Source organism: Rattus rattus, chromosome 7 (assembly GCF_011064425.1).
Source record: "Rattus rattus isolate New Zealand chromosome 7, Rrattus_CSIRO_v1, whole genome shotgun sequence".
Classification (NCBI taxonomy): domain Eukaryota; kingdom Metazoa; phylum Chordata; class Mammalia; order Rodentia; family Muridae; genus Rattus; species Rattus rattus.
In genome coordinates, this window is record NC_046160.1 from 88,532,006 (window position 1) to 88,541,649 (window position 9,644).

Here is a 9,644-nt window from a genome sequence, read left to right on the forward strand (position 1 = left end):
GGCAATCAGGCCAGAGCCCCTCATTTCATCTCCTAGACCTACATTGTGAATGAACAAGACAGCTCTAGCAAGTTGTCCTTTGGCCTCCACACACAGACCCTGGAATGCATGTCTATGCATGTGCACACACACTAAATAAAAATGTAATAATTTTTTCTTTTTAAAATAGTTGGGAATTGTGGTTTATGTGCCTGGAAGAACGAACTGCATATCGTAAGCATCCTCTAGACAGCATCTCACACCCCAATACCCTCTCTCCTGTCCATCCTTTGAAATGAGCTTCTCTCCTGTGTTGTCACTGCAGTGGTGCTGAGCTCCTCCCCAACCAACCCTGAGTTCCCGCTCACCCATGGCTGCACTAGGACATTACAGGCTGGCCTAAGTGATGTGCTTGTTGCATTGGATTTCAAGCACTTCAGGGTTGCGGGGACACTGGTGAAATGATGGCTCTAAGTCCGGAGTAAAGAGCTCTGAACTGGTAGCCTGGGCAAGGCTGGATGCGTCTAAATATGGGCCCCAGCGAGCCCCAAGTGGCGTATGGAGGCATCAAAACACAAATCTTAAGCTGTAAAGAAAGGAATGGAGGAGAAACAGGTCTTTGGGTGATCTTTGCTTAGACTGTGCCTCACACTTCACTGAGATGCTCCCATCCTTAAGAGCTGAAGTGGTACCCATTTCCATGACCTTGTATTTTTCTAGCCCATATGGTAGTTTTAAAAGTCTATAGCATGGTTTATCTATAACGTAAAACACCCTTTTACCTCTCTGATTTACTTTTGATATAGCAATTGCATCATTCACACTTCGCCCTCCTTCCTCCCAGACCCTCCTATATGCTCCTCCTTGCTCTCTTTCAAATTCATGGCCTGTTTTTTAATCAATTACTGCTCTATGTGCTTAGGTATATAAACATACATTCCTAAACACGCAAGTGCAACCTGCTCAGTCTGTGTATATAAACATACATTCCTAAACACGCAAGTGCAACCTGCTCAGTCTGTGTATATAAACATACATTCCTAAACACGCAAGTGCAACCTGCTCAGTCTGTGTAATGTTACTTGTCTATGAGTTTTTGGTTTGGATAACCAGTTTGTGTGCTCTTCTCTAGGGAAGACTACGTTTCCCCTACTCCGGGCAGTCCCTAGTTGCCTGTAGTGCTTGGTGTAGGATTATTTTGAAAACACTAACCATCTCCAGTAATATTTTGCCAATTCACCATATAGACACCTTAAAGCTTCCTTCATGTAAGACTTACAGTTTCTGGGGATGTTTCTCCGGGAGGATTTGGGAATACAACTCAAAGGGAGACTAGTAGGTGTGAAAGCATTTGTGCAGTTCCACAGTCTAGACATAGTGGCATAGGCCTGTTATCCCAGTGCTCAGAAAGCTGAGGCAGGAGGAATAGAGTTCAAAGTTGGCCTGGGATATGCGGCAAGATACTGTCACCAAAGAACGACCCAAGTTTTTGCAGATATCAATGGGTCCTCCGTGATTAAGAGCTGTGCCTTTATTCTATTTTCAGTTTTGTCGTAAGGCCGCTCTGTCATCTTGATTATCACCCTGAATCTTCATGCCTTCAAATGCCATTTTTTTTTCCTTAAGGGAGCCCTACACAAAAGGGAGGTGTGGCAGTTACCAGGAAGTTACATCACAGAAGGCAAGGTTCCCTGATCTGTTCAGATGCATTGCACGTGTACCCGTATTGGCTGAGTCAAGCTGCTCCCCAAATGGTTTCTTTGCTTTGCTTCCATAGTAATACGGCCTGTGATTATGGGTGGGGTTTTTGTCCTCAGTTCTGGGGATTGAAATCTACAGGCTCATACGTGCTAAGAAGATGCGTTGCTACTGAGATGTAACCCCATTAGCAGGGATGGGCAGTGTACCCCAATTATCTGTCTGTCTGTCTGTCTGTCTACCTACCTACCTATGCCTATGTCTACCTCTGCCTCGGGAGCACACACCATCATGCTCAACTTTTAAAGATGGGTTCTGGGGATTGAACTCAGGTCCCCATGTTTTCCTGGCAAGCCCTTCACCTACCTAGCAGTTGCCCGGCCCATGCGGATGCATTTTTAGGTAAGGGAGGACAGTTCCACTCAGAGGACTCACACCCAGTTCAGAAGACTGGGAAAGGAGTGTTAGGAAAATGCCAGAGTGACTCTGGGTTGAGTCCTTCCTAGAGCTAATAGAGACCAGACAGTGGTCTTCAAAAAGGAAACGAAGTCGGTGCATAAGTACACCCGAGTCTTCCCACACCTCTAGCTGAAAACCACAGCAGCTCCCGGCTTCCCCTCATGGTCTGGATGGGGTACTGATAGCTACCCAGCTCAGGAAAACAGAGACCTGGAGATATCCACATTGACCCCAGGCTCTGGGCTCTCTGACATGGGCCTAGCATTGTGTGCTACACGCTAGGCGCTCACTGTTATCCTGAGAGAACTCTCAGAATGTGGCATCAGTACTCTAGGGTGGGCTGGGGAGTGCGAGTTGGGCTTTAATTAGGAAAGTAGCAAAGGAGGGTGTGTTTAAACAGCATCTTGCAGGCTGAACTGGAGGAAGCCAGGTGAGAGGGAGGCGCATAAAAGAAGAAATACCATGCACATAACACAGGAGACCTTGGGGCCTTCTCCAAACAAGGTAGAGGAGAGTCTGGTGTGTCTGGAACTGAAAGCCAAAGGTACAGAGAGTCCCATGGAAGAGCTGGAGAAGAAGGGAAGAGTTGCAGCCCCCTTTAGTCTCTTGCTGCCAACAGTCAAGTGGCAATGTGACGTACTCCTGGTTGCCTAAGGGATTCCCCCTTTACACCCCACGGCAGTAACTTTGTGATTACTAGCTCTTTGCCCTGCCTTGGCTACTTACTACTATTTACACAGTTCCAGATGAGCTCATGATCACCTCAAACCTCAGGGCAAACACACGTCCAGAGATCAAAGTTTGACAAGGGCATTAACTAGGTACTGGGGACCTCTGAAATGTGGGATCACACTGTACCCTGCTGGCCTTGAAGATGGCTACCCCCTCACAGTGCTTAACTCAGTGCTTTGTAGCAGCATGGCTTGGATCTAAACACAATCTTTCTGAATCCCAGGGGTGCTGACTTCCATCCTGGCCCTGGCCCAGCTCCCCAGAGAGCCAGGGAAATTCTGTATTCCATTCTTAGGAGAAATTTATCATCAAGGGAGCATGCTCGGCAGAATTTCTTTACTAGGCATGTTGGTTTCCTTTCTTGAATTTGCTCATTGGCTACTCAAACGTTCCCGCTTTGAGGTTCTTGCCATCGTTATTCCTCAGTAAAACAACGTCATTTCACAGTAGCGACGGCGAGAAGCAATGGTTGAGAATGCGAACAAAACAAACGAAACGAATCAAAATGAGCTCTATTAAGAAGTTGGAGAGGGTACAAACCTTTGTGGAACTTACAATACAGCAAAAATGACCGAAACATATATAGTTTCCCCAGTATCCTTCATGAAAAGTACCCTTTGAGGTGCATTTAAAAATATACATTTATTTGTCATTTGAGAATTTAATAAAGATATACAATGCATTTTGATCATATTCTTTCCCCACTCCCTAGACCAGGATCACAGGAAACCCCTACATTTTTCTTCCAACCTCGTGTCATTTCTGTGGTTATTTTTTATAGAAAATTTCATATTAATTGAAGGGCTTATTTTCTTCTCTCATTTAAATGAAGTCTAATTGTGTGAAGGATGTACATTAGACATGGGAACCCCCCTCGTCTACCCGGTGTCACCTCCCCCAAATCCTTGACACTGTTTTGGGAGGCAGCCATATAGGGTGCCCAAAGAAATTAGACTCAGGGTGAGTTTCGTTGATTAATATTTCCCTCTTTCAAGTCCATCAACGGCTCAAACCTGCTTGTAGTAACACGAACACCGTGGGATACAGCCCCGAGGCAAAGGATCCCTCACACCTTTAAGTGCAGTTCCACCTCTGTCCCCACATTCAACTTCCATGGGGACACCCATTCAGCCTCCAGTAAGCGACCGTTTCCTGGGACGCGAGACTCTTCTCAACGCTCAGGCCCGTGACGCTACCGCATAGCCAGCTCTCCTGGACCAAATCAGTATGGCCCGTGGCTGGACCCCTCGTTCCCAGCCTTCCTTCCTGGAAGAGCTCCTAGACTGGCTCTCAGTAGCCCCCTCTGGCGCCCGAGACCTTCAGGAAAGTTGCTTCGGGCGGTGGAGGGGCGTCATCGCCTCCTAGCAACGCTCCTAGCAACCGGATAACATCTGCTCCCTTTGGTCCAATGCGCGCCTAGAAAAGCCGCGCGCCCGCCTCGCGTTCTGAGCTGGAGCGAGAGGCGCTTCAGAGAAGGAGGGACCGACCTGCAGGAGCCGGCCGCCCCGCCGAGCTGCAGTCGCCGCCGCCGCTGCCGCTGTCACTGTCAGAGCCTGTCCGAAGAGTGACACCTTCGCGAGAAACAGGAGCTGTGAAACATTTGCACAAGCAGTCTTCGGGTGAGTGGACCCCTCCGCAAGGTATGCCAGGACCCCTCCAGCCAGGCGTCTGACCCGGAGGCCCAGAGAAGACGCGTCCCCTACCGCTGGAGACTAGGGACTTGGCCTCGGATCCCACCCCGCCCCCAGCTATTGAAAAGTGACTAGCCACTGGTCCCGAATAACTTGATTTGGTTTTTTAAATGCTAGGATTGGATGTTGAGACTCCCCCTCTGTTCACTACTGTTCGGTTAGTGCTCAGAAGTTTTCCACCCTCCTTGATTTTGCTTTGCCTGGCTGCCGGAGGCTGGGGAGCTGGAGGCAGGGAGCGCCCAAAGGCGGCCCATGGTTATGGATAAAACAACGACACGACACGAAGTAGGGCTCCACTAGATTCAGTCAATACATATGGAGAGCGGGCTTCTGTTTTAGATCCTCATCTGGAAAGGGTCCAGCTGGCCAGGAGCAGCGGTTCACGGGTCCTCAGCCTCCTGAGCAGTAACCATAGTAACTCACCTCTCTAGATGGGATCGTCCTTATTGGATGCCCGTCTTCCCTTGGAAAGCCCGTCTCTCTAAATATAGAAGATGATGAGATCTGTGAGCACACAGCCATGCAGACTAGGTGTGGTTAAACGGAACCCTTTGCTGAGAACTATCTTCAAACGTGGAGTAGCTACTTCAAACCTTGCCAGAGTCAGTGTGTCAGAGAAAGACCAAGTTAGGGTGTCTCGAGTTAATTGCTTTGTTATTTTGGAGGGTGATAGCAGCCTAAAATTATACAAGAGCTGGCTGTGATTTTTTTTTAAATCAAATTTCCCCAAAATAACCCCCCCCCAGTAAATCACTGGCGAGATGAATTATTGTGCACTTTCCAGATTTCTTAGGGGGAGTTGATGTTGTTCCTACTTAAACTTAAGTGATCCTGTGAGTTTGAAGCTTTATCTTTCTGTCTAAACCATATTCCAGAACAGCCCCACCTCAAACGTCTCCGTGCCCCCCCAACCCCCACGCCTCCGGCTTTCTCCTGCCCTGATAACTAACTCATGTCCCTGTGATTCTTTAGAGGTGTCTTATGTCACTGTGTCTCCTTGTTTCAAGATCCCAGGTCCCCACTCATGAGCCCCAGGCTGTGAGACATGCTCCATGTGCCAAGGGGAGTTCTCACCAAATCTTCTGAGGCTGTCCTAGACGTACACTGTTCGGTCTGAGTCAGCATTACCAGGTAATCACCATCTGAAGAGAAAGTAACGTTTAAATATGTATCTAGAGAAATAAATGCTAACAGCATCACAGCAGCTTACAAGATCAATAGAAGGGGCCGTTTATGTGAGTGGTTGCTGGGGAGAAGTCAATAAGGGTTTTCTGTAAAAAGGACGTTTGCAGGCTGGCAGACTTTCCTCTCTTAGACCCCTGTGACTTGGGTGGGCCCAAGTGAGGGAACCTGGATCCCGGAAGATGTCAAGTGGAGGCTTTCTGGGCAGGCGGGCAGTGTGGGTCTGGGGTGAAAGAAGCCGTGAGGGAATCCTTCAGGTTGCCATAGGAGGTTGCGGGGACTTTTGGATTGCTAATTTACTTGGAGACTTATGGTAGAGACCAAGGGGAATTAACTACTTTCTTCCCAGTTATAGGACTGAATTTGATGCATAAACAAATGTTCAGTTCCCTATCATGGTGAAACGTGGGGTACTTAGGTCTCTCTGGGCAGTACCCTTCCAGGGGTGACTGGCCCAGAGAATGACAATGACAGATTCCAAAAGATGTGCTCTCCACAGAGCCAGGCAGCGGGAGGGAATCCATTCAGACTCCTATGCAAAAACTTGTTCTGATTTCATGTGGCTTTATGACTGTCAGGAGACTTTGAAATCATCCATTTCTTAGGCTAAGATAATGATATATAGAACGCCAAACCTGTTTGTTAGCTCTTAGGACCAAACCACCCTCCTCTCGTCTTCCGTGATAATTACCATATTTTATTGTGAGGAACGAATTTGTGGAGGCAGATGAGACTTAATGCAGTCTCCCAGGGGGTGTGTGTTCTGTGCATGGCCATTCTCAGCCATGACGATCAGTTCCTGTATATATGCATTAGTCTAATATATTATATTATATAATATATCCTAATCTCCAATTTCTTATGCAATATACATAGAAGTTTAAAACCGCTGGGTCCTCTAATGTGAATGACACTTGCTAGTCCATCGCGACAACTGTTAGAATCAAAAAGTCAAAGGGCTTCTCAAAATTTAGTCTCAATTGTCATTATGAAAGCCTAATATGTGGAATATGTACTATGCAGATTTTGGTGAACGTGACTGTCTTAAAATGGCATAGTATTCAGTTCTAAATTAAAAAAGGAAATGCTATGAAGGTAGAAAGGACTTAATCCTAGTGATGTTGGATCCATGGCTACAATGAATCTGCAGTGACCCTCATCCATGTAGCTGCCATCCACACTTGCACTCTCTGGATTATAAAGAGTGTGTGTGTCTGGGGATAGGATGCCCAGGTCAAGCTCAGGGCAAACAAGGGCTTAGGGATGCAACTAAGACCTGGGGACAGCCTTCCATCTCCGGCGGCTCCCTCTGTTGGGAAGATTTTAGGAGCATATTAACATTCGTGTTCGGATTCATGTCATGAAACCTCTGTAAGGCTTCGAAGATGCCCCGAGACACAATGGAGTCTTTGAAATCTTCATCAAGGCTTCTACTCCCTGGCTCCCTGCTCATGACTCGATTTCACCTCCAAAACATTGAAGTCCTGGGTATACCTGAGAGCCAAGCGCATGGCCAGCTTAGACCGTCTGCAGGAGTAGCGCTGGCTTCTGAAATCTACATAAAAACATAAATGTGAAGTGAAATATAAAATATATAAAAATACATGTATTAAAATGGAAACGTAGAAATGAAAAGTAGCCTTTTCAGAAACAGAGGCAGTCACGAACTGACCAAACTCAGAGCTGAGGCTAAGGAAGAGAACCCTGCCTTCATGTTGGGCCTGGGGGCCTGCAGAAGCCAGTCTTGTTACGGCCCCTTATTTAGCTTTGAATTTTAAAAATAAGTCATCTATTTAAATACTTCTACTACTTTATTTTCCCCTCTTACTCTAACACAATAACTTTAATTTTTTTTTCCAGTCAAAATTATACAAAGACACCAACACAGACCCATCCAATTTCTGCTAATAATCCTCAGTGTGGGTAACGAGGGGGTGGTATTAGTGAAAGGCCGTAAAGGTTTATAACGTGTCCAGTACTAGAAAAGTAGCCTTATATTTAGGGAAAACCCCAACGATTTGCTTTTAGATTCTTAAGAGAGCGTCTTCCTAACAGCAGAGAGATAGGAGACTTCTAAATCCTGATGGATGGATGGGGACGAGATACAAGCTTGAGACTGTGCAGGGGTGTAGTAGAGAATTCTGTGAGACTCCAGATGCTTATCCAAAGGGCCAGGACTTGAAAAGCTGGAGATATTTTCAAAGGGAAGTGGGAACCAGGAGCTCAAAGGCTCAATTCTGTCCATATATGTCCTGTTGGGGTGAGACAGCCAGTGGCTTTGGGGGATTTCCTGAACTTGAATACCATGCTATTCAAGGAGGCCCCATACCCATAGAAGGAAGGCACCTCACTGGTAAAAGATCATTTTCTTGCTAGAGAACCTCTAGTTGGGAACTCAAACCAGACATCATCAAGATCAAGGATAAAGCCTCGTAAGAATAGAGCAAAGGCTCCTGGAGAAGAGAATGAGGGTTCTGGGCGATGGGGGTGGGGGTGGGTGTTTTGTTGATACACTCAAATAAAATATGATGGGTAAGTTATAAACAAAAGATGGTGTGAATGATACCAACTAGGACTCTCTAAAAGACTGTTACCCACAGGTCAGGGGTCAAAACTCGACTCTCTCAGCACTGGCCCTGGGTACACACAAGCATTTAAGTGTCTCTCTAGATTATTATCAGTGAGATAATTTTTGAATATGTCATATCCAGAAAGGTAGTTGCTTGGCCAATTTTCTTTCTCTGTCAATCCTGTGTTGTGAGGTGAAGGATGCTGGGAATGGGGACACCATTCCCCCGGACAGCTGTAAATCACGAGGTGTACTCTGCAAGCTCGCTGTTTTTGGCTTCGGTTGTTGGCAGGGCTGTCTTATTGGAGAAGTCAGCTGTGGTGCATCATAACTTCCTCATTGCCTGGCTGTTCACCTCTTGTTTAGCGGTGTTCTCTCTGGCTCAGTGATCAGTAGAACAGGATGGGCTCGGGGGATTGCTGGCGCTCTGTTCAGTAGTCCATGTCTGTGCTCTGGACTATACCAGGGGATCAGGAATCTCAGGGCAGACAACGCTGCTGCTACCTTGGGAAATCACTGGCCACCAGTATCTCTGGATGTCCCTACGAAAGCCTTCCAGAATCTGCAACTTGTTGGGAACCCGAAACTGCCAATAAAAATCAATATTGTGCTCAGAGTAGATGGTAAATCTGAAGAAGCAGATTGCTCCATTGATTCGGAGCTAAACACCGACATCGAGCATAGCATACAGGAAGGTACTGGGTGTTGGTGGGGGTATGGGCAGAATGAGCTAGAGCAGCGCCAAATATCAACAAAGCTGTACGTTCATGGGAAGCAGGGTAGGGCCACCTTGGACTTTGCTCCTGTTGTCTGCCTTTAGGAACACACACGCATGAATGTTTTATGTAACCAGTGGTTCACTCCAGTGAGGGCATAAATGTCCTACATATACTAGAATGCTTCTGAGCTGGATATATTCATGGTTTCTTGAAAAAGGGTCATTGCAATAATGACACATAACTGATTGAACTGAAATTATGAGCGCATGTGACAGACACCCAAGAAAGTGATTTTTGAGTGTTATCTCAGCCAAATGACATACAAATCAGTCAGTTGAAAATTGTATCCCCCCAACCCCCACCCCATGAAAAAAGAAGCCAGGCTCTTTCCCAAAGACACAGAACAAATTACAGAACTGGGTTTTGTCCTGGTGGAGTGCTTTAAGGCAGGCAGCGAGACCAAAGAGCGTGGCTGACAGGTCAGGTGAGACAATTCTCGTCGTCGTTGTTTTTTTGTATTTTTCTGGCTGTACCGGGGATTGAACCCAAGTCCTGTGCATGCAAGCTGAATGCTCTACCATCACCAGCCCTGGATTAGCTAAATTGAAACCAAAG

General features: G+C 46.7%; 1 long non-coding RNA gene across 1 annotated transcript in view; it reads left to right on the forward strand.

Annotated features, from left to right (window-relative positions):
* Positions 1-4,193: 4,193 nt before the first annotated feature.
* Positions 4,194-9,644, forward strand: part of LOC116905169 — an 11,711-nt gene continuing 6,260 nt past the window's right edge. Inside the window, exons 1-2 of the long non-coding RNA XR_004388493.1 lie at positions 4,194-4,487; positions 5,567-5,690. This is a non-coding gene — a long non-coding RNA (uncharacterized LOC116905169). The remainder of the gene's footprint in view (positions 4,488-5,566; positions 5,691-9,644) is intronic.